Source organism: Cervus elaphus, chromosome 5, assembly GCF_910594005.1.
Source record: "Cervus elaphus chromosome 5, mCerEla1.1, whole genome shotgun sequence".
NCBI lineage: Eukaryota > Metazoa > Chordata > Mammalia > Artiodactyla > Cervidae > Cervus > Cervus elaphus.
In genome coordinates this window covers 55,702,322-55,730,290 of record NC_057819.1, presented here as the reverse complement: position 1 = coordinate 55,730,290, position 27,969 = coordinate 55,702,322, and the positions used below count along the sequence as shown (strand labels likewise).

At 42.7% G+C, this 27,969-nt stretch overlaps 1 protein-coding gene across 11 annotated transcripts in view; it reads right to left on the bottom strand.

Annotated features, from left to right (window-relative positions):
• The window catches only part of GAB1 (GRB2 associated binding protein 1), a 125,039-nt gene that overhangs the window by 60,563 nt on the left and 36,507 nt on the right, over nucleotides 1-27,969 (bottom strand). Inside the window, exon 1 of one of the 11 annotated variants that reach the window (XM_043902515.1) lies at nucleotides 18,494-19,502. The exons of the other annotated variants lie outside the window; for them this stretch is intronic. The gene's annotated coding sequence lies outside the window, so the exon portion shown is untranslated. Of the gene's footprint in view, nucleotides 1-18,493; nucleotides 19,503-27,969 lie in introns of those variants that run through there. 11 annotated transcript variants of the gene reach the window in all.

The window sequence follows — 27,969 nt, the reverse complement described above, 5'->3', positions numbered from 1 at the left end:
ATTATCACATTTACCGCCCTTTGTAGAAGTGCATTAGTGTGACAGTTGTGGCAGGTTCTAAAAACAGTTCATTTCCAGTGATTTATGACTATATCTTATATGTGACACAGTTATCAGCTTTAAACACCCTCACCAGCTTTTTCATGGAGGAAACAGAGAGGCCTAAATCAGGGGAGACGGAGTAGTCAAGGTTTATTTTAATAAGCAAATGGTCAGGGTAGAGGAACACAAGAGGTAACATTTTTTTTTTTCTGTTCTCAGCCTGCTGTGAATGCTATGAAAGGCAAGAGGAATGAGAAGACAGCTGACAGACATCTTCCTCTGTTCCTTTACCTTTCCCCTTTGGACAAACCCTCGGCAACAGGGAGTATGAAGAACACAGAGGAAAACTCTGTGCTGGTAATGCCTTCCCAACTTCCTTGTTGCTCAGATCCCTTACTACAAAGGCGAGGAACAGCAAATGTCCACCTCTGAGGACCCTCAAAAGATTTACTCCAAGCATCAAGGTTCCTATGTCAGGAAGAAGGGATGTGGGGGAACTTCCCCAGCTCTCTATACTTGGATGTTATGGATTCTTCGGTTAATTTTTATCTGCTGTGTGTTTTACTACCACGTTATTTATAGAGGGCAAAGTAGCTAAAAAACTGACTTTCTTAAAACTTACTATGTTTAGACAATGATATCACTACTAAATTTGAAATATGATATTATGATATAATTCTTCAGGCATGCTTATATATCTAATTTAACGTTTTGAAGTCTGTTCAAGTGATTCATTAAAATGAGTAACAAGGGAACAAATGAGACAGCTGTTGTGTTTGTAGATGTGAATTGCAGCATGCTGTTTGAGCTCAACAAGCTACTCAAGAAAAGAACTGTTCTTATTCTCAAATAATTATATTTTAAAAATCAGTGCAGTATCCCTATTAAAGACTTAAGTTCATACAAGTAGCGCTAACTTTCTGCATGCTATGAAATTAAACTTACAGCATTCATCATAATTTGTAATCATACTGATTATTTTGTTTGATGGTTGGTTTAGCATCTTCTCTCTCCAAGGAGACAATAAGGAATTAAGAGGAGACTGAGTCTCTCCAGTCCACCAAGCTTCTAGCACATCGGATGATATGATAGGTGCTGAATAAAGGTATGTATATTAAAATGTTCTATTAAATTCACATCTGCAGAAGGTCAAACATCAAGCTGTACAGAAGAGCTTATCACACCATACTATAATCCCACTGCCGGCATCCTCACCCTGAGCTGGACTCAAAAGAGAAGCTAGTCCTGGTTTGGGCTTCTCTTGGTGGTTACCCTGGGTTGGTTATTCCTGGTTTAACCCCTCACCACAGATCCATTCTCCACCTGTCTCTGTGTCTGGGGAAGAGGTGAGTGTATTTATCTCCCTCTCTCCCAGCTTTACCTAATTCCTGAGCACAGAGCCCCTGGGTGGTTACTCCTCATTGTTTCAGGGCTCAGGGGTTTGGTATATACAGCTTTTTAAATTAGCATTTATTATTTCCTCTCCTGTCCCTCCAGCCCTAAGGGTATCAGGACCCTCATGTAAGCCCAACCCACAGCACCATAAACAGTTCCTTCATTAAGGTCTGCATCTGAACCATCTGAACTGAGTCTCTTCCTAGTATATAAAAGATACATCCTATTTGCAAATACTATGCTTCTACATGACTTCTCATTTTCAGACATGATCTATGGAGGTCTAGCCTTGACAGCTCACTTTCCCCTACTGCCTCTTCCCCCCTTCCTCCCGAAGTAGTGATAACCCCAGTTCAGCCCCTCGACCAGATGGATTCTGTACCACATACTAAGCCACCATTGTGCTTTATCAGGCATAGGGTGTAATTTTCTAGGAAAAACTTGTTTTCATCCCCTCCTCCATCTTTCCTCAATGACCTCCTACTGCCTAATTTTCATCTGCTATCCACATACTCTCACACTATCAAGGCTGATAACACATTCTGTCCTATAACCACCTCAATTTTCTAGTGTTGGGCATTTATACTCTTGTGACCGTGGATATGCTGCTCCCCACGGCCCCTGGGACTAGGATTGCATTGGCTTCTCAGCGTGTGCAGGGTCAGCATCATTAGCCCCAGGCCATACAACGAAGCATGCTCCTCGGGTTAAGGTTTAATGGAGTCTCTGCTTTCTACTTCATCAATTCCCTTTATCAGATCATCAACCTTTCCCAAGCCTCCCACTGTAACGCCTGTTTCATCAATCCTCTCCTTTCCTAGGTCCACTCTACTTGAGTCCTCCCTTGCCCCAACCTTCTGCTTCAACAGCAATTCCTTCTGTGATTTCCCGCTGTATTTTCCCAGGGTGGGTCCACCAGGCCCCGCAGGCCATGCTTTCCTCCGTCTTGGTTTACTCCTCATTTTGTTACAGCCAAACCCTAAGAAAGGGTATATGGAAGGTATGCTTTAGAAGATGACAGCAAAAAAGATGTATGCACTCCACTGTTCATGGCAGCACAATTTATAATACCCAAGACATGGAAGCAACCGAAATGTCCATTGACAGATGAATGGACAAAGGAGGTATGGCATATATATGTACACACACACATATATACACACAGTGGAATATAACTTAGCCGCCAAAAAGAATGTTATTTGCAGCAACATGGGTGGGCCTAGAAATTATCACACTAAGTGAGGTCAGAAAAAGAAGGACAAATACAGTATGATAGCACTTACATGTGAAATCTAAAATATGATACAAATGAACTTATCTACAAAACAGAAACAGATTTACAGACATTAAGAACAGACTCGGGGTGGCCAAGAGGGGAGGAGCATGGGGGAGGAATAGTTTGGAAGTTTAGGATGAACAGACACATGCTACTATGTATAAAACAGATTAAAAAAAAGGACCTACTGTATAGCACAAGGAACTGTATTTGATATCTCACAATAACCTATCATGGAAAAAAATCTGAAAATAAACACACACACACACACACATTTGTATAACTGCATCACTTTGCTTTACACCTGAAACTAATACTGTAAACCAGCTATACTTCAATAAAAAGCAATTCTTAAATTAACTGATTTTTAAAAATGGCAGCAGAGCATAGTGGTTAATAACATTGTATAATCAACTGCTCCTGGAAAGAACACTGTTTTAAATATGGGTACTTATTAGGCTATTCTCTTCGAAGAAAGGGGAAAATAATACAGTCTGCTCTCCATATCTGTATGTTGCCCATTCATAGTTTCAACCAATCTCAGATCAAAAATATTTGGAAAAAATAAACTCCAGAAAGTTCCAAAGAGTGAAACTTCAATTTGTTCCAGCAACTATTTACACAACATCTAGATTGTACTAGGTATCACAGATAATCCAGAGATGACTTAAAAGTCTATAGGAGGGGAATTCCCTGGCGGCACTCGTCGGTAAGAACACGCCTGCCAATGCAGGGGACACGGGTTCCACCCCTGGATGGGATTCCACTCGCCGTGGGGCAGCTGAGTCCATGTGCCACAACTACTGAGCCTGCACTGCAGGGCCCTGGAGCTACAACGACTGAAGCCTGTACCCCTCGGGCCTGTGCTCCACAGTGAGAGAAGCCACTGCAACGAGAAGCCCAAGCTCCAAAACCAAGAGCAGCTGCTGCTTGCTGCACCTAGAGCAAGCCCACGGGAAAGCCAAGAACACACAGCACAGCCGAAAGTTAAATAAATATTTTTTTCAAAAAGTCTACAGGAGGATGTGCAATAAGCCATTTTATATAAAGAACTTGAGCATCCATGGATTGTGGTATTCGAGGTGGGTCCTGAACACCTCCCCCTCAGATACCAAGGGACAACTGTATTTTAAAACCCCTCTCAAACATTTTTAGTGACAACTAAAGGCTTTAACTGCCTGAGTCATGAGTATCTAGCAGTCTTACACCTCACCATTTACAATGTTATTTGGGCTTCCCTGGCAGCTCAGATAGTAAAGAAACTGCCTGCAATGCAGGAGACCTGGGTTTGATCCCTGGATCAGGAAGATCCCCTGGAGAAGGGAATGGCAACCCACTCCAGTATTCTTGCCTGGAGAATCCCATGGACAGAGGAGCCTGGTGGGCTACAGTTCATGGGGTCACAAGAGTCGGACATGACTGAGCAACTGAAGCTGTTACAATATTATTAACCCTTGAAAACATGGATTTTATGTTGCTTCTTTTCTGTGCTCAACTGTTCACGGGTTTAAAACAGAATTCATTCAAAATTTATTCTTAAAATATCCTTCTCAGCACAAAAACGGCTAGAAATCACGCCAGCTGACAACCTCCATGTGCCTGGAAATGGCAAATAACTATTTAATTTATTCATTCATTGATTCACTCATCCAAAAATATTTACTGAGTAACTTCAGGTGCCACTATTTTGGCTCCTGGAGAAACATTTAGTAGTTTACAAAACAAAAACTGGGACTTCCCTGGTGGTACAAGGGTTAAGACACTGAACTTCCACTGCAAGAGGCACAGGTTTCAACACTGATCAGGGAACTAGGATCCTTCACATGCACGCCATGCGGCTTGGCCGAAAAAACCAAAGCAACACAAAAAACAAAAATTCACCTACCTCAGCAAATGTAAATCCTAGCAGAGGAGGACAAACCCAAGCAAATGAGCAGGACTGATTTTAATTCTGTAACTGCTACAAAGGAAAACCAAAGTCAATCTGAAAGTGATAACGTTATCTGAACAATCTGAATGAGAGACGGGAGGTGATTATAGCTCTCCCATAAAATGTAGTTTAGTATAGGAAGCCACCACTATTCCTAATACAGTCCCACTGGGCAGTGACGATTATCAAGCTCTCGGGATTGGATCCTGGAAGCTGCATGCTTAAAAAGCTCTGCGATCTCGTCTTTTCAAAGGTCTCCATCAGCTAATAAGATGAGGTAATAATCAACGCAAGACTTTGCTATGTTATCTCCGTGCGAGGCCATTACTCTAGTCTCCTGACATCATCAAATACCAATTCTGGACCACTCATCTCTCTGCTGCCATATCCACAAACAGAATAAACAACTCAAGTAAAACAGAAGGAAAAAGAATGAATTTTACTTCAATCATTTTTTTTTGGTGTGTTTCTTTTAACACTTTCTACTTTCTGTAAGAAAAAGTTTGTTCTTCCCCAACTTGGGAGCGAATCAAGGGGCACTAGAGAGGATGAAGAAAAGTATTTAGAAATTCAACAAATGTTAAGAATAAGAATGATGGTGATGAAGGCAACTGGCTAAGGGTAGTACAACTACTTGGCTTCACAAATAAATATACAAAATATGATGATTTTGCATATACATGTGACAAGTTTGATGAGGGAACATACCTTACATACAATGTGTGTTCTGTAAACAGTCCTTGACTTGAAGCTGAAAATTTACTTCTGCAGAGGAAAATGATCAAACACAAGGCGACAGGCTTTCCTTCAAACAGGAGCAATTAAACTGGATACACAGAATAAGGAAGGTGGGCTCCCAGGGGAAGGAGACATAGTAACACTGGTCATCCAGAAGAAAGCCCGCCAGCCTTCCCCTTCTGATATAACCTTTCTCTTCTTCTGCTGACAGCCTTTCCTGTTCCCGCTTCCTCTTTTTTCTCTCTCTAACCATCATCCTCTCTCTGACTGCTCGCATTTCCACTTGAGTTCTTCTCAAGCTTGTCATAAGTAACATCGAAGAAAGTCTGTTTGCTTTGTTTTGAAGTGTCATGTTTAATGTTCTTTTCTGAAACTAAAAAGAAGGTATCTTTATTATTTCCTTGTATGCTTTTAAGCATTTTTTTTTAACATCTGAGCATGGGTCTGTCTTGATGTCTTTTTTCAGTTAAGTCGGCACTATCAGAAATAAAATAGGTCTTAAGCTGAAAATGGTCTTGGATAATTTGCTTGTTCACCAGCCGAAAGCAAAGGCTAATCTAGGTGAGTTCCCACCACAACAGTACTAATAATCGCTGACATTTATGGAGTACTAAGTACTAGGCATTGTGTGTGTGTGAGTTGCTCAGTCATGTGTTCAACTCTTAGCGACCCCATGAACTGCAGCCCTCCAGGCTCCTCTGTCCATGGAATTCTCCAGGCAAGTATACTGGAGTGGGTTGCCATTCCCTTCCCCAGGGGATCTTCCTGACCCAGGGATTGAACCCGGGTCTCATGCATTGCAGGCAGTTTCTTTACGGCCAAGCTACTCGGGAAAACCCAGGCACTGTACTAAACACTAAACATTAACACAGTTCTCGCCACAACTCTGTGAGGCTGGCACTGTAACGATTCCCACTTATAGAAGAGAAAATGCATCACAGAGAAATTAACTTGCTGCAAATGGTAAAGCCAGGGTTTGAACCAATGTCTCCCTGACCCTAGAGTCTATACCTTAACCACTTAACATGATACAGGAGGCAGCAAACTTTTTTTGTGATGGGTCAGACAGCAGATATTTTAGGCACTGCAGGCTACACATGGTCTTGTCTCATATTCTACTTCTTTTTATTTTTATTTTTTTTACAATTTAAAAAAAAATGTAAAGGTCTTCTTTGGTGGCTGAGACAGTAGAGAATCCACCTGCAACGCAGGAGACCCAGGTTTCATCCCTGGGTTGGGAAGATCCCCTGGAGAAGCAAATGGCAACTCACCCCAGTATTCCTGCCTGGAGAAGTCCATGAACAGAGGAACAGACTGGCGGGCTACAATCTATTAGGTTGCAAACAGTTAGACACAAAGGAGTGAGTAACACATGTGCACGCACGTGCACACACACACACACAGGTTAAGAAGCCTTCTCAGAAACAATCAGACCTACAGGTTAGAGTTTGCTGACCCCTGGGATATGACTTTATTAATTCATATGAGTCACTACTTTTCATTTAGACAAACTCAGATAGAAGCAAAGGTGAAAGGTTTCAGACAGGTGGTTCATAATCTGTAGTCCGTGAATGTCCAATAGCTACTGATGATGGGATGCCATTAAAACAGTAAGTGAAAGTGAAAGTGTTAGTCACTCAGTCATATCCAGCTCTTTTCAACTCCATGGACTGTAAAACAGGAAAGGAAAAGAAAATGCAAACATCTTCAAAGCAACCTAACTGTCCATCAACAGACAAACAGATGAAGCAGATGTGGTATATACAATGGAATACTACTCAGCCATTAAAAAAGAATAAAATTTTGCCATTTGCAGAGCCATGGATGGATTTGGAGGGTATCATGCTAACAGAAATAAGTCAGACAGAGAAAGAAAAATACTGTATGATATCACTTATACACAATGAACTAGTGAATATACCAAAAAAGTAGCAGACTCACAGATACAGAGAAGAAACTAGTGGTTACCGGTGGGGAGAGGGAAGGGGGTGTGACAACACAGGGGTATAGGATTAAGAAGTACAATGATGAGTATAAAATAAGCTACAAAGATATACTGTACAAAACAAGGAATATATCCAATATTTTATAATGACTATAAATGGAGCATACCCTTTAAAACTTATGGGTCACTATACTGTACACTTATAACTTACATAATATGGTACAGCAACTATAGTTCAACTTGAAAAAAAAAGAAAATGTAAACAACATCAGAATCAAAGAATTGTAGGGGGTTTGAGGGACAGCATATTAAAAAGCAGAGACATTACTTTGCCAACAAAGGTCCGTCTGGTCAAGGCTATGGTTTTTCCAGTGGTCATGTATGGATATGAGAGCTGACTGTGAAGAAAGCTGAGCGCTGAAAAATTGATGCTTTTGAACTGTGGTGTTGGAGAAGACTCTTGAGAGTCCCTTGGACTGAAAGGAGATCCAACCAGTCCATCCTAAAGGAGATCAGTCCTGAATATTCATTGGAAGGACTGATACTGAAGCTGAAACTCCAGTACTTTGGCCACCTCATGCAAAGAGCTGACTCATTGGAAAAGACCCTGATGCTGGGAGGGATTGGGGGCAGGAGGAGAAGGGGACGACAGAGGATGAGATGGTTGGATGGCATCACTGACCCGATGGACATGAGTTTGAGTAAACTCCGGGAGTTGGTGATGGACAGGGATGCCCGGCGTGCTGCGATTCATGGGGTCGCAAAGAGTTGGGACACGACTGAGCGACTGAACTGAACTGAACTGACTGTGAACACAGGAAGGACACAGAGCTTATGGACATGAATGTACAGTTATCACTGATGGGAACTTACCAAAAAAAAAAAAAAAAAATTGAAGTGAGCCTCAGCAACCTAGTATTTCACAAGTAGAAAACTCTGGATATCCCTCCCATTATCTGTTGGACAAAACTACTATCATACTCTGCTTTCTGACACCCAGCAAAAGCATCTGCATTTATTTGTGGCCGTAGCACATGGCATGTTGAGTTCTTAGTTCCCTGACCAGGGATCGAACCCCCACCCCCAGAGTTGGAAGTGTGGAGTCTTAACCACTGGACCTCCAGGGAAGTCCCTGGCATCTGCATATTAAAGAAATGCCTTCTTTTTCAAAGTCTTTCATCCCTAGTTTATTGTTGAATTATCAAAATATTCATTATTTTCAATGTCAGAAACTAAAGAAGGGCAGCTAATTAACGCCTAGCTCAAGACCCCTGTGGAATTTGGAAATTGTTGAGAATCTGAACTTCATCTACTGGAATTCTTCCTGGGCCTCCGGCAAGATCCTACTCACATAAAATATTAACACGTCATCACTACCTACCACCCTCTTAAGATTTCAGAATTTTTGAAATAAGATTTATAGGTTCCATATATTTCACTACAACTTAATTTTCCTTTAAAAAACAAAAGCTCTATTTATTTTTGTTCACATGTGCACTGATTCATGTCGATGAAAGGCAAGAAACCACCACAATAATGTAAAGGAAGTATCCTCCAATTAAAATAAATAAATTAATTAAAAAACAAAAGCTCTATTTCGACAGTGCAGTAATCATTTTGCTAAATGAAATCAGAAACTAAGAATTTAAGCCCTTTTTCTGACTCTCCAAGTCAGGTCAAACAGGTCAATCTACAGAACCCCACCTCACAGAAAAGTTACTTCCTTAGAAGTAAACACATGAAAGTTGGTTCCAGGTATAAGCTGTTATTTATTTTTGTCATTTTGGTGGGGGAAAAATAAAAACTGAGAAAACAGTCTCACTTCTACTTTCTTTGCTATCAACTTTGGACCATTGGCTTAAAATAAATGCAGCAATTTTCAGTGGTTAGGCAAAGGGTTACTTATAAAAACAAAAACCAATGCCAACTCACATATGAGCATTACTTGAGTACAAAAGAGTCTAAAGTAAGTTATTTGTCAAGTCTAAAATTGTAAGTTTTTAAAAATATTATGGAGAGACTTGGGCCATTATTTCATTCCTTCTAATTGTTTCTTAACAACTGGTAAATGCACAAGAATAAAAGAACATGGAGATCATTTTTCTAAGCATTTAAAAACACTTGCTCTAACATGAGATCTTTACTCCCAACTTGGCTGTGTTGAAGAATCTGTGCATTTCTTCTGTTGAGAAAAGTTGTTTACTTAATAGTTCATTTCTTTTCCCTTAAGTACTTTTTTTTTTTTTTTAAATTGGAGCATAGTAGGCATCCCAGGTGGTTCAGTGGCAAAGAATCTGAGACACAGGTTCAGTCCCTGGGTGGGGAAGACCCCATGGAGAAGGGCATGGCAATCCGCTCCAGTATTCTTGCCTGGGAAATGCCAGGGACAGAGGACCCTGGTGGGCTACAGTCCCTGGGATGGCAAAAGGGTTGGACACAACTTAGTGACTAAACAATAACAAAATAGTTGCTTTACAATGTGGAGACATGGATGGACCCAGAGGCTGTCATACAGAGTGAAGTCAGAAACAGAAAAATAAATATCACATATTAATGCATATATGTAGAACCTAGAAACTGGTACGGATTTTGAATTACTTTGAATTTGGTTTGAATTACTTTCTTTAAAATGCAGAAACTCCTGTATTTCAACTTTGTCTTTTCTTTGGCAACAGTGACAAGTCAGAGAGAACCTCAGAGAATATTTATGTAATTTTTTCCTTTACATAGCACAAGGGCTTCCCTGGTGGCTCAGATGGTAAAGAATCTGCCTGTAGTGGAGGAGACCTGGGTTTGATCCCTGGGTTTCTATTGCGAAGATCCCCTGGAAAAGGGCATGGCCACCCACTCCACTGTTCTTGTCTGGAGAATCCCATGGACACAGGAACACAAAGTATGTCTTTGAAAGAGAAAACTCAAGATGAATAAGGCTTCTCTGTGCAACTCTTTTCTCTGTGCTTTGAAATAACTTCTTGCTCCTAGAAAACGTCTCTCTACAAGCTACTGTCCTTTGCCCTTGCCTGGTAAGCTAAGGGGTTCAGTTTAATTCACAGAGCGGGCCTTTCAAGAAGAGCACAGCTAATCAGCCTTCCCTCCCTTTCATCACATCTCTACCCCTTCTGCATCTTTCTTTCCACCCTTGCTACTCTCCCTCAAGGCTCACCTAGATTTGTAGTTTAAAGGATCCCTTCCTTCAAAAAGCAGCTAACCACTTAGTGGTGGTTTAGTTGCCAAGTGGTGTCCAACTTTGGCGACCCCATGGATTGAAACCAGTCAGGCTCCTCTGTCCGTGGGATTTCCCAAGCAAGAATACTGAAGTGGGTTTCATTTTCCTTCTCCAGGGCATCTTCCTGACACAGGGATTGATTCCTGCACTGCAGGCGGATTCTTTACCAACTGGGCCACCAGGGAACCCCATTAGGGCTAACCTCTTAGGGGACACACAAATTCTGTGCTGCAACAGCTTTTTCATTCCTCTTCCCCTAGAGCAAGGATATTGAAACCCTTCTTTGAGAAGTTATAAAGTTCCTTCAGGTTTTAACATCGTATAGGAAAACCCGGACAAATTTTTGGCCAACCCGATTATTTTTCAATAAATAAATAATGGTTGCATTGATTAAGCCCTGTTCCCCCAGGTATGTTTTTCCATCCTTCTATTATGAATGCCTGGATCCATGCCACCTGGTTAGAAATCCCACTTCCAACCCACTCAGGCAGCCAGATGTGGCCAGGTGACTTAATTCTCCCAAAGGGAGAGTGATCTCAGGGGTGTATACCTTTCCTGGGGCTGAGCCTGAAGATATGGGGCATGGTGTCTCCACACTCTTTCCCCTCCCCCCAAGCTTGGACACAGAAGTGCTAATTACCTTGCTCTGACCATGCAGATAGACTCTACGATGTGGGGGAGGATGGAGTCACAAAGTAGAAAAAACTGGGTCTGGTGGAACAATTTCCGCAAGGAGCATGACTGCCTTTCCTTGCAGGCCTGGATGCACTAACTAAAGTTGTATCTTCTTTAATTCACTGCATTTTGGGGTCTCTTTGTTCCAACAGCATGGGTTTTATCACAATCGCCACAGCACTGCTACACAGCGGTACATTTTCCTCTGAGGTAAATAAAGTCACTGTTCCCCGTTTCCACGTGAAGAAACACAGACTTGGGGGACTAAGGGACTTCTTCCAAGGACAAAAGCATGGTGCACTGATCAAAACTGCAGGTCTGTTCGATGCAAACGCCCACCCACGACACTACGGTGTCCACTACAGATCCTTTTGTAAATCATCTCACTCAGAGATTTTTTGCTCTGTTATCTCTTACATAACCAGAACAGATACATTATCAGCTCAAAATGAAGGGGTATCAATTATATCTGGTGTGCTCACAGATGCTATTAATTTATACTGCCTGTTGAAGATTAAAATTTGTAGAAACACCGCCCCCCCCACCAACTTCAAAGGAATCAGACAGAAGGCCAAGTTGAAAGAGGCTTCTGGTTGAAACTTTACTTCCTTTCCAAAATTCTAGGATCTGACCCACAAAGCCCAGATCTGTACCTACACTCAAGTGCTCCCACATAGGAAAAATTCATAATGAAAGCACTTTAGCTATGTTTAATATCTTGCTTATTATGAAAGGGGCCATGAAGCCCTTACCCAACACTGGAGTGCTCCTTTTAGTAATAATAAGGCCACACACCTTCATTCCTCACAAAACTTTTAAAACTATAACCAGGAGACATGCCAGGGACGTGTATACTGGAAGAGGTTGGCAGGATGAGGGCACGAGGGATATTGGAAGGATAAGCCTCTTGTCTTTCCATGTCACCCCCGGAAAAAAATCAATTTGCTTTAGAATCCATTTCATCTTCCAGAAAGCTCTTATGACTAAGTGCCAGAGTCGACTTATTTATTCCTTCAGCATGTACGTATTGAATACTTACTGTGTGTTGACGACTGTGCCAGGCCCTGGACACAGAATAGTTAAGTACAAGACAAGTTAGGAGACAGAAGGTGGTTTTTTTAATCCTAACTTAAGCTTGAGTAAAAATTACAGAATAAGTTATTTCATTCCTTAAGAATTGCAAAATGCATAGATTATAAGAAAGGAAGGCCCCTCCCTTCCATCCTTGCCAACATCCGTCCATCAGAGGGGGCTACCAGCACTATCTGCAGGGGTGCTTCAAGCATCAGCTCTTGGGACGTTTCTGGTGGTCCAGTGGTTAGGACTCTGGCTTTCACTGTCAAGGGCCGGGGCTTGATTACCGGTCAGGGAACTAAGACCCCTCAAGCCACATGGCTCAGGTTAAAAAAAAAAAAAAAAAAAAAGAACGCATTCAAATACTACTTCAGGTCTGAAGAAAACACTTTCACAATGTAGTGACCTTTCTCTAAAAACTCGCTACAAAACTGCTCTGAGTTTTGAAGATCTTAAGTGGCACTTAGGTTCCACAGAATAATTAGAGCCCTATTTTCATTTGCACCTAAATTCCTCCAGGTCAGTCAGTTCTCTCTTTCGTGCGAGGCATTCACTTGTAAAGAGCATCAGTGGACCGCTGACTGGCACCTACTGGGCAAAAGTGAAATGGCAGGGCTCAGGTAAATCTGAACCCTGGCTCAGAGAGCTGACAGCTTCTGCGAGACCAGAAACACAGACGGGATGACTCTGAATCCTGCACAGAAGCAGCAAATGCCATGCTGGGAGAGATCATGGAAGCGCTAGAAGCATTAGAGGCGGGAGAGTTTCTCCTCAGGGTGGGAGACAGGGCCCAGCTGGAAAGCAAATTTAAACATGAAAAGCATCGAAAGGAAGACAGCCCCTACATCTGCCCAGCTGTGAACATGCCTACCCCATACCAGCCATGGCCTTGGTCCCCAAAGCCAGCCTTTCAACAGTGTGAGGCTGAGGAAACAACAGGAGCGGGACTTCCTGGGTGGCCCAGTGGCTAAGACTGCACTCCCAAAGCAGGGGGCCCAGGCTCGATCCCTGGTCGGGGAAGTAGATCCCACATGCTGGAAGTAAAGATCCCAAGTGCGGTAACCAAGAACTGACTCAAATAAATAAATAAATACTTATTTTTAAAAAGACGACGATGACAACGGGAGCAAGTTCATGGAGATGGCCAAGTGCAGACTGGGCACGAGGTAGTTCTGGGAGGCTGGAGACTGGAGTGTGTGTGTAAGGCTGTAAGGAAAATAGGATAGGAGATCAGGACTAGGGCCAAAGAGTGGAAAGATCTGGAGTGACCAACCAAGGAGCTGGGTCTGTATTGAGTAGCTAGTGGTACCCCCTGGAAGTCCTTTAATGGGGAGGAACATAAAAGCCACATTGAAAGGAGTTCCCTTGGATGTTTGGAGGCTGAGGCTCTGTGCAGGGGAACTAGTGAAGAGACTACGGGAAAAGAAGAGCCGTCTTGGTAGCGGCACTGGGAATGCAGCAAGCATCACGTGCAAGACAGAGGAGGGGTTAAGACTCTGCCTTCCAATGCAGGGGGCACAGGTTCAATCCCTGGTCAAGGAACTAAGATCCCACGTGCTGCAGTGGAAAAAAAAAAAAAGAAGACAAAGGAGTGGGCTGCAGGAAGGGAGCAGGGGGTACTTGAAATCCGAGGCTCTGCTCTAAAGATGGAAGCTGACTTCAGGAAGCCGTCTCCTGTCTTCACGCCCTTCACCTCCACCAGGCTCCTTCACACCTGGCTCCTTATAGCTTTCCCAATACTGCTTCTTTAACGACTACCTGCACAGCCACCCACTCTCCCAGGGGTCATCAGTCTTCATAAGATTCAGCTCCTAACTCTGCATCTCCAAGGCAGTGACTTACCTGCTTACCAGAGCCTACATGTTGCTCCCCTAACAGTCATTTCACCCTTTTCTGTAGTGGAGGTCAGCAAACCTCTGGACAGCACCAGGTAGTCAATACTTTAGCCTTGGGGCTTCCTCGGTGGCTCAGTGGTGAAGAATTCGCCTGCCAATGCAGGTTCCATCCCTGGTCTGGGAAGATCCCACCTCCTGCCAAGCAATTAACCCCATGCGCCACAACTACGGAGCCCAAGTGCCCCAGAGCCCAGCTCTGCGACAAGAGAAGCCACTGCAATGAGAAGCTCACATACCACACTCGAGAAGAGCCCGCACATCAACCAAGACCCAGCACAGCCAAAAATAAATGAACGAAATGATTTTTAAAATACTTTAGGCTTTGCAGGCAATTAAGATCTCTCTCACAACTCCTCACCTCTTCCGTGGTAATATGAAAGCAGCTGCTGACAATTCATAAATGAATGGGTGTGGCTAGGTTCCTGTACAGTTTGTTTTCAAAGCCTTATTGATTTTTACTGAGGTATAGTTAGGTAGACTGAGGTATATACAATGTTATATTAGTTTCAAATGTAAAGTGATTAATTTATCCATATGTACATATATGTATACATATTCTTTTTCAAACTCTTTTCCATTATGGGTTACTATAGGATACTGAATATAATTCTCTGTGCTCTCCAGCAGGACCTTGATGTTTAGCTGTTATATGTACAACAATATGTGTATGTTAATTCTAAATTTCTAATTTTCCTCTGTACCCTCCACCATCCCCTTTGGTACCCATAAGCCTACACAATTTTATTTACGATAACTGGTAGCTGGCCGATTTGATGCTCAGGAAATTTTTGGCCAGCTCCCGTTCTATAGTACCAGAAGCTTTCGCAGGGTGTCTGGCTTGCTAAAGATGACATTTTCCAGCCTCTCTTACAGCTAGCTGTGGTGGCATGACAGTTTGGTAATAGGATGTGAGTGAAAATGATCTGTACCACATCTACATCATGTCCCTTCTCAGGGCTAAAAAGAGGTCAGGCTGAGTCACCTTGACTATGAAGAGGGGGGACTCCCACAGAAGGGCAGAGAAACAAGACGGAAGGAATCTGTCTGTTGAGGTTCCCTGCCAGTCCTCCAGGATGGACCATGTGGACTGTTTTGAGATAGAAAAGGAAAAAGCCCCCAAGCCTTTTAACTTATGTCACTGTATTTTGAGGCATCTCTTTATAAAGCTTTGCATAGTCAAGTTTAGCTCAGTGCACAAAGAGGCTGCATTCAGCAGGGCTGGGCTACTGAATGATCAATCATCAGTCAAGAGCCCACACAGTGGTTGGATGACTCGGAACAAATCTATCAATCATCAAAGCACACATCTATCCTCATCATGGGAACCAATGCTGAGCAAAAGCTTACTCTGTGCCATGCACTTACAAAATACAAAGCTCACTTGAAAGCAATTCTTCTTCTCATCAGTTTTTATAGACGAGGCTCAGAGAGATTACAACATATGCTCGTAGCCACACTACTCCTAAGTAGCTGCACAGATATATAAACTTGGGGATACACGATTCTCCGGCACACTCTTTTGCTCACATCAGCAGCTCCCTCGTGTCCAGGACAGGTCATAGTAGTCAAATCCAGGGTGATTTTTAGAGGTGGCTCTGGGACTACAGGCTTCAGTACTCAAACTGAAAAGTGCCACGAAGATCTCCATTTGGTTTCATCACTACTCCCCTCCACAAGCCAAGTATGCCAGCATGGCACAAGGTTACATGACTTACCCAGATTCTTCCGATACAGTTTGAGAATGTCAGGCTGTGGATTTCAGGAGACAGCCACAGAGGCTGCCAACTCGGCTCCAGCTCTGCCACCACCTCCTCCTTCATTGACTATTAGAAGTTAACTGTCTCGACACCTGCTACCCCAGGCTGAAGGGAGCCTGCAAAGCCATTTCAAAATATGCCAGAGGAGGGGAAGAGCTTCTTTTCTCTCCAGGAAAGGGTGAGCAAGGCCGCCGACGCCTGCTGTTGACCCCGAGCTGTCAGGTGGAGCAGCCGCTTCTGCTGGGGGCTTGGCACCCGCCGTGGGGACCATCTGGCTCTGTTTCCCTGCCTGCTCAGCCGTTCCGGACCTGTGCAGCCAGGAGGCCCAGGGAAAGTCAAGTTCACCCCCAAATTACAGCCTAGTCAATGGCAGGTGAACCCGAAATTCAGGTGAAGAAGATTTTAATCTTATTTCAAGTTTAAAAGGAAGAACTATTTCAAAATTCTTTTTTTTTTTTTTTCAGTCTCACCATGTGGCATGTGAGATCTTAGTTCCCTGATCAGGGATCGAACCTGTGCCCCTTGATGGAACTGTAGAGTCTTAACTACTGGACTGCTAGGGACGACCCTAGTCTGATTTTTTTTTTAAATAGGATAAGTTCATTTGACAAAACTTCACTTGTTTAATCAGCTGTGAATGGCCAATCAAAAGTTAAGCACTATAATTAGTTGTTACTATACCAAGAACTACATAAAGAAAATGTTTTGTTACAGAAATGTTTATCATGAGTAAAGCACAAAATTAACATGTTCTCAATTACTTTTTTAATGCACTTTTTTCTTTGGCACATCTTTAACAAGTATTTTCAGAACCAAACTACAATGGAAGACAAACTGTGCAGCTATTTAAAACCATGTTTTCAAAGAATATTTTTGGGATGTGAAAAAAGTTCTTACATATATTGTTAAGTGTTTTGTTTTTTTTTTTAAAAGCAGGTTTCAAAAAGGTTTACAGACAATCTTGCAGAAGAATAACTACCTATCCATATAAATAAGCATAGAAAATTAGTCTGGAAGTAAATACCTCAATATTTTCATAGCAGTTTTTCTCTGAGTGGTAAAATTGTAAGTAATTTTTATTGTCATCTGAGCATTTTCAAGATTTTCCAACATATCATAAAAATATGTTTTTAAAAAAGTTGGACTATATAAAGAATAACATGACACTAAAAGCAAAGCTTTCTCCTTTTACTGCATTCTGGAAAAGATGCAGAATATGGCTTACGCAAGCTATTTCATGTCCAAACCATATAGAAAAATCTCAGAAACTCCCATATGAAAGACCAAATCGCAGTGCCGTAACAGTAAACATTTCAGCAAGATCAGAGGGGCACCGTAACATATGGAGGTAGGAAGCCACTGGGGAGAGGGACCAGATTCATTACACCCACAGCTATTATCCATGTTTTATCTCCACTAAATTGACATTAAAAATGGAGTAGGCAGTGCGTATAGCACTCAGACACCTGTGACATATCATTATGGAAGAAAAATATTTCCAGGAATTCAAATTCCCAAGTACTGCTTTACAGATTGAGGAAACGGCAGAAAAACAACTGTGAAACTGACAAGAAAGACGTGCCTGTCACAATTTAGCCATTGCTAAGACCAACTAGAAATCAGTTTCTATTTCACAATGGGAGTTACTAAAACCACATAAAACCCCCACAATTAGGCAACAAAAGTCAGAATCAAGTCTAACCCTGGAGGATGTTATCTCCCACCCCTCGTCGCAACGCTGAGGGCCCAGAGACACACATTTGTTTGTAGATATGAAAAGAGAAAAAAAGGATTGTCATGGCTCCAGCTAACAAATCATTGCCCCAAGTTTCACACTAATGGTCATATGATCCCTCAAGTGCTGTTTCTCAGACAAACAGTCTCTTCTTTTATAAAGTCAACGAATCACCAGAAAGGCCTAGGCCAAGCAAGCTCCAGTACGTTTTAAATGACGGCACCTCTTAACAGAGGAAAACAGGACTTTGAGAGAAATATTTCAGGAAAAGTGAAGGTAGGGAGGCTCAGGAAAATGTCTGATAAAATTCCACTGCTTTTCCAAAACAACAAAAACATCGTTTCCCAAGCCCCTAACACAAAAGCAGAACAGAAAATAAAAGCGTGTTCTCAAGCAACATGATACGTGAGAAAAACACACTTTCACTCGCTATTTCAATGAATATTTTCCCCACAGGGTTACATTACTTACAGAGAAAGAAAAAGACAATATAGAGTGAACAGTCCCCAAAGGTCACATCTATTTATATATACACAAACACTCCAGACATATACAGCTTCAGGGAGAAATTTTACCTGCCTTCAATAAACATTCAGTTAACTGAAGAGAAGATTTTCAACCATAGAACAACAATGGAGAAAGATGTACAGCAGATCAGCGTTAGTCTGTCTAAATCGAAAACAAGTAAAATGACCACTAAAAAAAGAGATAGAGGTTTGCAGGGTAAGAGAAAAAAAAAATTACTAAGATACTACATAAGATTCTGGTCCATCAGCATCAGTTACGAGGAAAATGGCAAACACACCTTTCGTGCCTAGAAGGACAGCTTCGCCGTACCTCTGATATCCATTATCCTATTCAGGACCAGCCCAGGAAAGTAATATACGCCCTCAGAAACACTGGCCTGGCCCGCACCCAAGTCAGTGACTTCAACTGCTCCACATTAATAACAAAAGCCGTACAGAGTGGACAGGCGGGGAGAGAGACGAAAGACCAGAGCAGACTTCTAAGAGCAAGTCTATCTGCTATGCAAGTTGCTGGCCAAGCCCTGATCCTCCTTGATGGAAAATAATCTGCTCTCTTTGGAAAACCTACAGTCATTTCATGCAACGGTTTGAAAGTCTGCATGATACTCTTAAGAACAACAACAAAAGATTTTCATGGTAATAGACTGTAGTAAACATGCACTTGTTATGTGCCAGAAACTGTTGTGTACACTGCACACAAATTAACACGTGATATCTCTCTGACGTAAGTGCTCCTAGCCTTAGTTTACAGATCTGAGAACTGAGGCACTGAAATGCTGAGTGACTTTCCCGAAGATCACAGTGCTAGTATAGTTGAACCCAGGCCCTTAGGCTCTGCTTGGCCAATGACTTAACCATGACACCGGGCTACCCTGTGCTAATTCTGCTAGTGCCTCCAGCCCTCTGGACCTTAACCCTGGGATACCCAACCTCTGGGATCTAATAATGGCTGATGATCTGAGGTGGAGTTAATGTAATAATAATCAAGTTCACAATAAACATAAAGTGCTTGAGTCATCCCGAAACTATCCTCCCCCTCCCTGGTCTGTGGAAAAATTGTGTCTTCCACGAAACCAGTCCCTGGTGCCAAAAAAGGTTGGGGACCGCTGAGCTCTCAGACACTGCTACTCCACAGGCCGCAATTTTGCTGCTGCTTTCTGGCTGCTCCAGGGGCTGGAGGGGAAAGGCAGAGAGCTACCTTCCATGGAGTGCACTACTTTATGTCAGCCCCTTCAGAAAAGAGGAATGTTCTCTTCTATCCTGCGAGTGGCTCAGCTGGTAAAGAATCTGCTTGCAATGCAAGAGACCTGGGTTCGATCCTTGGGTTGGGAAGATTCCCTGGAGAAGGCAATGGCAACCCACTCCAGTATTCTTGCCTGGAGAATCCCACGGACAGAGAAGCCTGGCAGCCTATGGGGTTGCAAAGAGTTGGACATGACTGAGCGACTAAGCGCGCGCACACACACGCATATCCTATGATCTCAGGATTGTTATTGTAATTCCCATTGTACAGATGAAAATCAGATTCTGAGGTTAAGTATCCTGCATGAGGCTACTGAGAAGCAGTGCTGGCATCTGAACCTAAATCTGTTTTTTACCTGTTCCGTGTTCCCGCCACTACAGAAGGCGTCTCCTGCCTCAGTCACAGATTCATCCCTTAACTGGGGGATGCACCCAACAGCCACAGGTGAACTCCCTGATTTTAGCTAATTGTTTCACAAATGAATGCTGCCTGGATGATCAGGAGGAACACCAAGGGGAAAAAAACGGCAGTAAAATTCCAACACAGCAGCCAAAAAAAGAAACCCTCTTACACTGCAGAAAATTCCAATTAATTAGCAGAAAGCACATTTTCTGTGTACATACTCAGCACTGCTGAAGAGTGAATTATCAATGTACAGAACTGGATATTTCTGGTGCACATAACCTCTGCAAATCATATTACATTTTAAATGCACTGGAGGAACTTGCTATAGAAAAGGATTCTGTGATCAAATCCCTCTGTAAAGTCAAAAACTTTTTTACATTCTCTAAGTCAGGGGTCCCCAACCTCCAGGATCTAATGCCTGATGATCTGAGGTAGAGCTGATGTCATAATAATAGAAATAAAGTGCACTAGAAAAGTAATGGGCCTGTACCATCCCCAAACCAGGCCCCTCCCCCAACCCGTGGAAAAAATGTCCTCCACAAACCTGGTCCCTGGTGCCCAAAAGGCAGGGAACTGCTGCTCTAAATCTCTGATATTCAAAAGCAGGCACAGTCTATTTTACTCATGAGGTGTACAATAATCCAAATTACTTTGTATTCTGCCTTAAAATGGAAGAATTGGACCATTATACATTTCCCCACTTTCCCCAGCCTGTGGTTCTCTAAAGTTCAAGTTGCCAGTCACATATCAGCATATAAATGAAGATCTATATCTTAGCGAAGAGTTTCTTGAAATGAAAAGAATAAAAGGAATCAAAAGATTGATGATTAAAAGTAGCAGGAGACTGTGACTCACAAAATGTACAGATATGAAGGCTTCAGATTTCGAGATCCTCACTTTATGGATAAGAAAACGAAGGCCCAAGAAGTAAAGGATCTTTTCTAAATCTTCGCTAGAATCAGTAGGAGAAACACTAATATCCAATTAAGTGGTGCTGCGTGGTCCCGAATGGGCTCCCTTAATGATGTGAGATAACATAGCATTGCAAGTTCTAACAGAGCAGAAAGTGTGTCTGTGTCTGGTTTCTGCAGCTCCTACAAACTGTTCTGCTTAATAAATAGTAGTAATTCTGTCTACAGTGGGAGAAGGGAATCAGAGGTGGTATGGTAAGACTACCTGCTACTTCCTTTCTGATCTGTATAGACTGTTAGGCAGATTCTGGGATTTCAATGAACAGCTGGGCACGTGAGTGCCAATCTTGCACACAGAACAGAGAATGTGTGAGTGTGCTAATAAGTTGTTTCTGTTGTGTCCAGCTCTTTGCGACCCCATGAACTGAAGCTTGTCTGGCTCCCCTGTCCATGGGATTTTCCAGGCAAGAGTACTGGAGTGCATTGCCATGCCCTTCTTCAGGAGATCTTCCCTACCCAGGGAGGCCCAGATGTAGTGCCTTAAGGACATCCTTTGAAAGGGCTCAAGATCTGAAGCCATGAAACATCTGCACATTGGTTTACTGGTCCAGCTCAAGGTTTCTCTGCTCCTGACCTCTATGACTGCTTCCAACATTAAATGTTATTCTGTTTAAGTCTGAAATTTATAACTTTGACACAAAAAACAATATTTTACTAACCCCTTTTAATGTGCCTGTTTGGTGGGGTACTGTGAATTTTACACATTACAAGTAGTCCCACCTGACCTGGCCCAGTGAATGAGGTGGGGGATGGGAAAGATTGGCTTTGCAAGGGCCACTGAGCCCCCATTTCCTTTCCTAATACCACTTCCCCCAGAAAAGCTCCTGGGTGGGGGATGAGGCCCACAGCACTTGGAGTTTTACCTCTAGGATCAGAGTCTAGGACCAGGTTTGTACCATCAAAAATATGTTCGCCAGGCTGTGGTCCCTCCAGCCAGGCCGCCCCTGTTTGGTGTCCAGCGAAGCTTTGGGCAGAAGGGGGCCCCTCACGCAAGCTGGTCAACGGCAGGGGCTGCCGACACTGCAGAGCTGGTCTGAGTCCAGAGGCGCGGGTCACAGAGAGGCCAGGGCCACTGGGAGGCCAGCCTGGAGTGGGAGCCCGGCTATGTAACCTGAAACTTGAGAAGGTGATTAAGAAAGACATACTCAGACACGGAGAAAATGGAGCGGTTTGCAGCCTAGAAAATTGAGAGCATGAGAGAGCGACTACTTAGGAAATTCCAACTAACCGTCTCAGAAAGCAAATGCTATTGTCTCCCAAAGACCTTAAAAGAATGTCTACTTATTGTGTCTGTGAGCTACCTGGGATCTCATTCGTCATTAAACATCAGGAGAGTTGCTACCGACACAAGGGTGTCAGGAGAAAGAAAGAGCCTGGTCACAGCACTCTCACAGTTAAAGAAAAGAACAGTAGAACTTACACTGTGTCTGTGTGTGTGAACAGAACTCTACAGCTTACAAATCACTTTCCTGTGCGCTTTCTGCTCTGATCCCTTCTGATCCCTACAACTACTTCACGGCATTTGAATAAACTGAAGTCCAAGAGGCTGACTTACTGCTAAGAGGTTCAAACTGCTACAGAAAAGGTCTTTAGGTTCACCTGGGGCTCTTCCACCATGCCAAGACTCTTTAGAACTACTTTTCCTCAAAACCCACATTTGAAGAGAAAACAAACATATTCTTACGCATTAATTTTTTTCCCCCAGTTTTAATGTCTAGCACTGAAACAGGCTGGAGGTTGAAAATCATGAAACAGCATTTGCTTTTTTAATTTATCTTATTGAAGTATAGCTGATCTACAAAGTTGTGTTAATTTCTGCTCTAAAGCAAAGGAAGTTATACATACATCGATATTCTTTTCCACATTCCTTTCCATTATGGTTTATTATAAACCACTGAAGATAGTTCCCTGTGCTATATGCTAGGACTTTGCTGTATATCTGTTTTGTATAGAATAGTTTGCATCAGTTATTCCCAAACTCCCAATCCTCTGCTTCCCCACCTCTCCTCCCCCTGACAACCACAAGTCCGTTCCCTATATTTATTTTTTTAATTTTATTTATTTTTTTTGTTCCCTATACTTAAACAGTGTTTTGATACACTGCATAGGACTGTCCCTTTGCTGCAAAGCATGTTAGCGTACGATGGGTTAACTAAGCTTTGAGGGCTAGTCTGGAAACTTTAGCACCACACATGCTATCCTATTGTTTCTATGGGAAGTTCTGTTCCAAGCTCCAGTCACCTGACTTAAAATAAAAGAGAGCTTTTGGAGCATATGAACACAGCCTAAAAATAATCACCCCTGCAAACTAAAGGCATTTTCTTGGATTTAACTTTTATTTTCCATTTCATTTAAACGTATACAGGCATACACAGAACCTGTTTTCATGGAGCATCATGTCCGGTATGAAAAGCTAAGAATTTCAGCATAAAAGAAGAGATTTCACCAAATACTCCCACATGTGACAAGTGTGGATTACATAAAGAAATGGGAAAGTCCCGTTCTACCCTAGAACTGTGCCAAGACATCTGACATGCACATATCTGCCAGGAGTCTACAGTTGGAATCCATGTTTTAGATAAATCAGCATAATATTATAATGATCCAAAAAGTTCAGAAAGGACTTCTTGCCAGGAGAACTGCTTTACAGCCCCTCAAAAGATCTGTTCTGAGAAAAATGTTTCCCTGCCAAGGAGTTCAAATGCTAAAAGCAGAAGGGTAAGTTTCCAGTGCTGAATTTTCAGCAAATGACCCAACATATTACATGGTTGAAAGTTCTCTCATCAAGAATCAAGGTGCCGATTTAAGAAGATTTTTTACAAGTCTAGCATATATAAAAAGATAAATCAGAACAGGCTTGGGACCACTGGGTCTATTCAAGGACACAGATGACCAGAACATTGGGATAAATTCCATTAACAGGTTTACCTGATGCTTTTTGATTCTTTAAAGATGGATTTATCCACGATTTCTCAGAAAAGTTTCTGCTGCGTGGGTTCAGATGTGGAATATGCTTAAACCAAATTGAAACCACAAGAAAGCGCAATCAGGTGGAGTCTAAACATAATACTCTCAACCAAAAGTTCAGGCAACAATCTCAGTCGCATTTCACCCTACCTCAGATAGGAGGGAATGTGCGGACCCATGCCTCAGGATCCTGCCATTTCTCTTCTGCCCTCACTCAGGACAGTCCTTCCAGCAGAAACTTGAAAAAGACAGACTAAGAATGATAGGGATTGAAACAAAAGGCAGCTTACACGCATGAGAAACTCTGAATTGCCCAATTTCAGTCCCCGAGCGTCTCAGTCGGCTGATCCTCTATAATTTTTGATGAAGTACAACATAAACCTCTTTAAAGCTGTTTGTAGTCAAAAGGTACAAAGTGTGAGAACTGAATCCTCTTGGTTATTGAGATGAGTCTTAAAATAACCACAGCAGCTAACACTTAATTCAGTGTTCTTGCTTTTCTGTGAGAATTCTCAGTAAGACAGCAAATGCCCTTATAAAACACAAATTAACCTACAGTGGAAATAGCTCATGGGGGAGACCACTGTCTAGCTTATCTAGATCTAAAAGCAACTCACTTTATGAAAAAGCCCAATTACTGTTACTTTAAATACTCTTCTGCTTCTTTATATATATATATGTGCTTAAAACAGTCTAATATGAATCCTATACAACTTCACAGGGCTGTGCCAGAAATCCAGTCACATGCTAGTGGGTTTGCTCTGCTCTTTTTTTAATCTAAAAAATATTCCATAAATACTTTAAGTTCTTTTTTGCGTGGTGCTAGCCTTTCAATTTTCTGTGATGTGAATCTTTATTCAGCTTTCTTATCTATTTCTATAAGCTTATGTTTTCTTATGAGTTGCTTGAAAGAAGATACACTTTCACAATCTGTAAACAATCTTAAATAAGCCTCCAGTATAAATCAGTATTATCACTCATACTTGTATTCTTTTTTCTATTCACCTATTGCCCTGGGCTACAGTTTTCTCAGGTACAAAATGGTGGTATATGTTGGAGTGGGGGTGGGGGGTATCGGGAGAAGTGGGGAAATAAGCTTTATGATTTCGAAGTTCCCTTCCAATTCCAGAGTTTTATTATTTGCTGGGTTTCTCTGGTCTGCATTTATCCTAGACATGAGCTCCCATAGAGCAGTGGTTCTCAGTGGGGGGGGGGGGGGGCGGGCAGAGAGGGGACTATTTTGCCGCCTGCCAGATGTTTGGCAACGTCTGCAGATATTTTTGTTTCAGCTGGGAGTGTGGTGTGCTACTGGCATCGAATGGGTAGACACCAAGGATGCTGCTACCTAAACAACCTACCATGGGCAGGTAGCCCTACAACCAAGAGTCATCTAGGCCAGCACCATCAGTAGTGCTAGAGTTGTAGGGTTACAAACTCGGGAAACTAAATGGTCATCATATTCAGAAAGTTGTGGAAGCCACTTCCTAGAATAGTTACTACCTTTCCTATTCCTAGACAGACAGTTTGCATGCTTCACCTCCTAACAGGGAAGCAGAAAGCAACTGGGTTTATTTCTTCCTTTCTTCCTCTATTTCTCCCTTTCTCCCCCTATTTCTCTCTTCCTCTCATCCAAACCCACAGAATGATCCATGCTAGAGGCAGGATGGATAAGCCCTAGTCCCTGCCTTCCTGGTGCTACCACCAAGTGAAGGAGACAGAAAATGAACAGTGGCCAGTGCTCTGGATGTAGCAAGACGTGATGCGGCTTGCGAAAGCACATAGGTTCTTTCAAAGACCCATGAGGTATCAAATCTTCATTTAATCAGCAGATTTACCAAGGAGCTTTCAGTGGCAAGTTTTTAAACAGATAAATTCAACTAGAACACTCAGTTCCATTGAGAAGATGTTTTTCCATCTATCAAAATGATGAAAGTTGTTTCTCAGCCATGAAGAGCAGCTTTATCTTTCTAAAGGAACATACGATCAAATGTGCCTCCAGGGAAACCAACAGTATTCCAAGGACTGCTGGGTGCTCTGGTCCTACAAGTTCATCCTGGCATCTTTTTGTGGGAAAAGGTGAGTAAGGAAGGTCCAGAGGTCACAGCTGTGACTATAGCTTGGGAACCACTGCTTTCTAGGATACTCTGGGATGTACCCAAGGGAACCATACAATTTTTCTTCCAAACCAAGGCACTTCTGAGAGCGAGTTACGCCAGGACACAGTATAAAACAGGATCAGTGTTCACCGAAGCCGTGACTGCTAGGCTGTGGTGGCCCTTCTGAATGTCTGATGGAAGACGATGCCCACAGGAACCTCAGGATAGCCTTGGGCACTGAGCAAAAGTGTCACTTCCACTTTCTTAGTCAACTAACCATCAGCGATGGTCAAAAGGAAAAGAAATATGATACCCAGGACAAAGTTGACACAGTCAAATCTGGAAAATCCAAACACACGCTGTGAATCTAAAGTATAAGATTCCCACCAGTGTGGTCCAGATGAACACAGTCTTTTCTCTGGAGCTTGTGAAAGGCAACAAAAACTGTGAAACAGTTTCTAGTCTATCAACTTAGATGGTATACTGATCCTTGTAACACACCGACCCTCCAATAAGCGCAAGTGCATTTCTGGTACTTGTAATCAAGGCTAGTCTTCCGCTAAAAGTCTTGTGACTTGGCAAGTTTGGTGAGTTTAACCACACTCTGGCCCACTCTGGCCCATAGGAGGCAAGGGACAGTCTCAGTAACTCTCCCCTTTAAAGTCACATGACCAGCAAGGTGGACATTTGAGTGAAGCCTAAATGTTCTAGGGCTTCCCAGGTGGCTCAGTGGTAAAGAATCTGCCTGCCAAGCAGGAGACCCAGGTTCAATACCTGGGTCTGGAAGATTCCCTGGAGAAGGAAATGGAAGCCCACTCCAGTATTCTTGCCTGGGAAATCCCATGGACCGAGGAGTCTGGTGGGCTGCAGTCCATGGGGTCACAAAGTAAGACACAACTTAGTGACTAAAATCACCAGTCAATGAAGATGTTCTACACTAAAATCTAGAAACTCCCAGAAAACAGGATACCTTATGCTTTGGGAAATAAAAATATTCCCAGGATCGGTAAAGTCAAGTTTGCCTTTCTTCTAACCTATCAACAAAGGTAACCTCTTAAGAAAACCTTATAATCTTACAGGGAGCTTGTGAATTAACAGCCAAACCATAACCATGTCATAATGCTCTGGGCACGAGAACTCAGGCTGTGTGTGCGAGCTGCCCCTGCGAGCGGGCCCGGGAGACCCCAGGGAGAGCCAGAAGCGGCAGCAATCCTGGCTCCATCACGTCTCCTCTCACTGTCTTTAAGCTTCATCAGAAGCAAGATTAAAAATAATAATAATAATCCTGGGAAAGATGATACAACCTTCACCAAAGTCAGAAGGCTCAATTATTCAACTTCTATTTGACCCCAATGTCCTAGATTTGATCAAGGGAGAGACTTAAAACTGGCAACTGGGGCCCATTTTGAAAAGAGGGAGCAGAGGCCACTTTTCATCCTTAGGAACCAAGTGAGTCACTACAGGCAAGCTCACCACACATGAAGGCAGAGGTTCCAGAAAAAAGGACACATACAAAAAAACGAAAGCACAGACAAGGAAGCCTGGTATCAATTCAAATACAATCCTACGGACAGATGTCAAAGACTCGGGGTAAAAGGGAACATTGGTAGCTTAGTGTATTTCCAGTGTCATGTCAAATTACCCTAATACGTTGTTTGGTAAGCCTGCCTGGTGTCAGAGAGAAATGCCATGAAGAAAATGTCTGCATTTTTCCAAAAGGTCTGAATAAAATGAAGATATATGAGCTGGGTGACATAGTTAAGGATTGTTGTTCAGTCACTCGGTCATGTCTGACTCTTTGGCCACCGCATGGACTGCAGCCCTCCAGGCTCCTCTGCCCATGGAATTTTCCAGGGAAGAATACTGGGGTGGATTGCCCTTTCCTCCTCCAGGGGATCTTCCTGACCCCAGGATCAAACTCATGTCTTCTGTGTCTCCTGCTTGGCAGGCAGATTCTTTACTATTAAGCCACCTGGGAAGCCCATCATAGTTAAGGGTAGTGACAATTATTTGAAATACCATCCTCAAAGAATATTAATTATTGAACTGCTGTAACCCGAAGGAATGGCCTT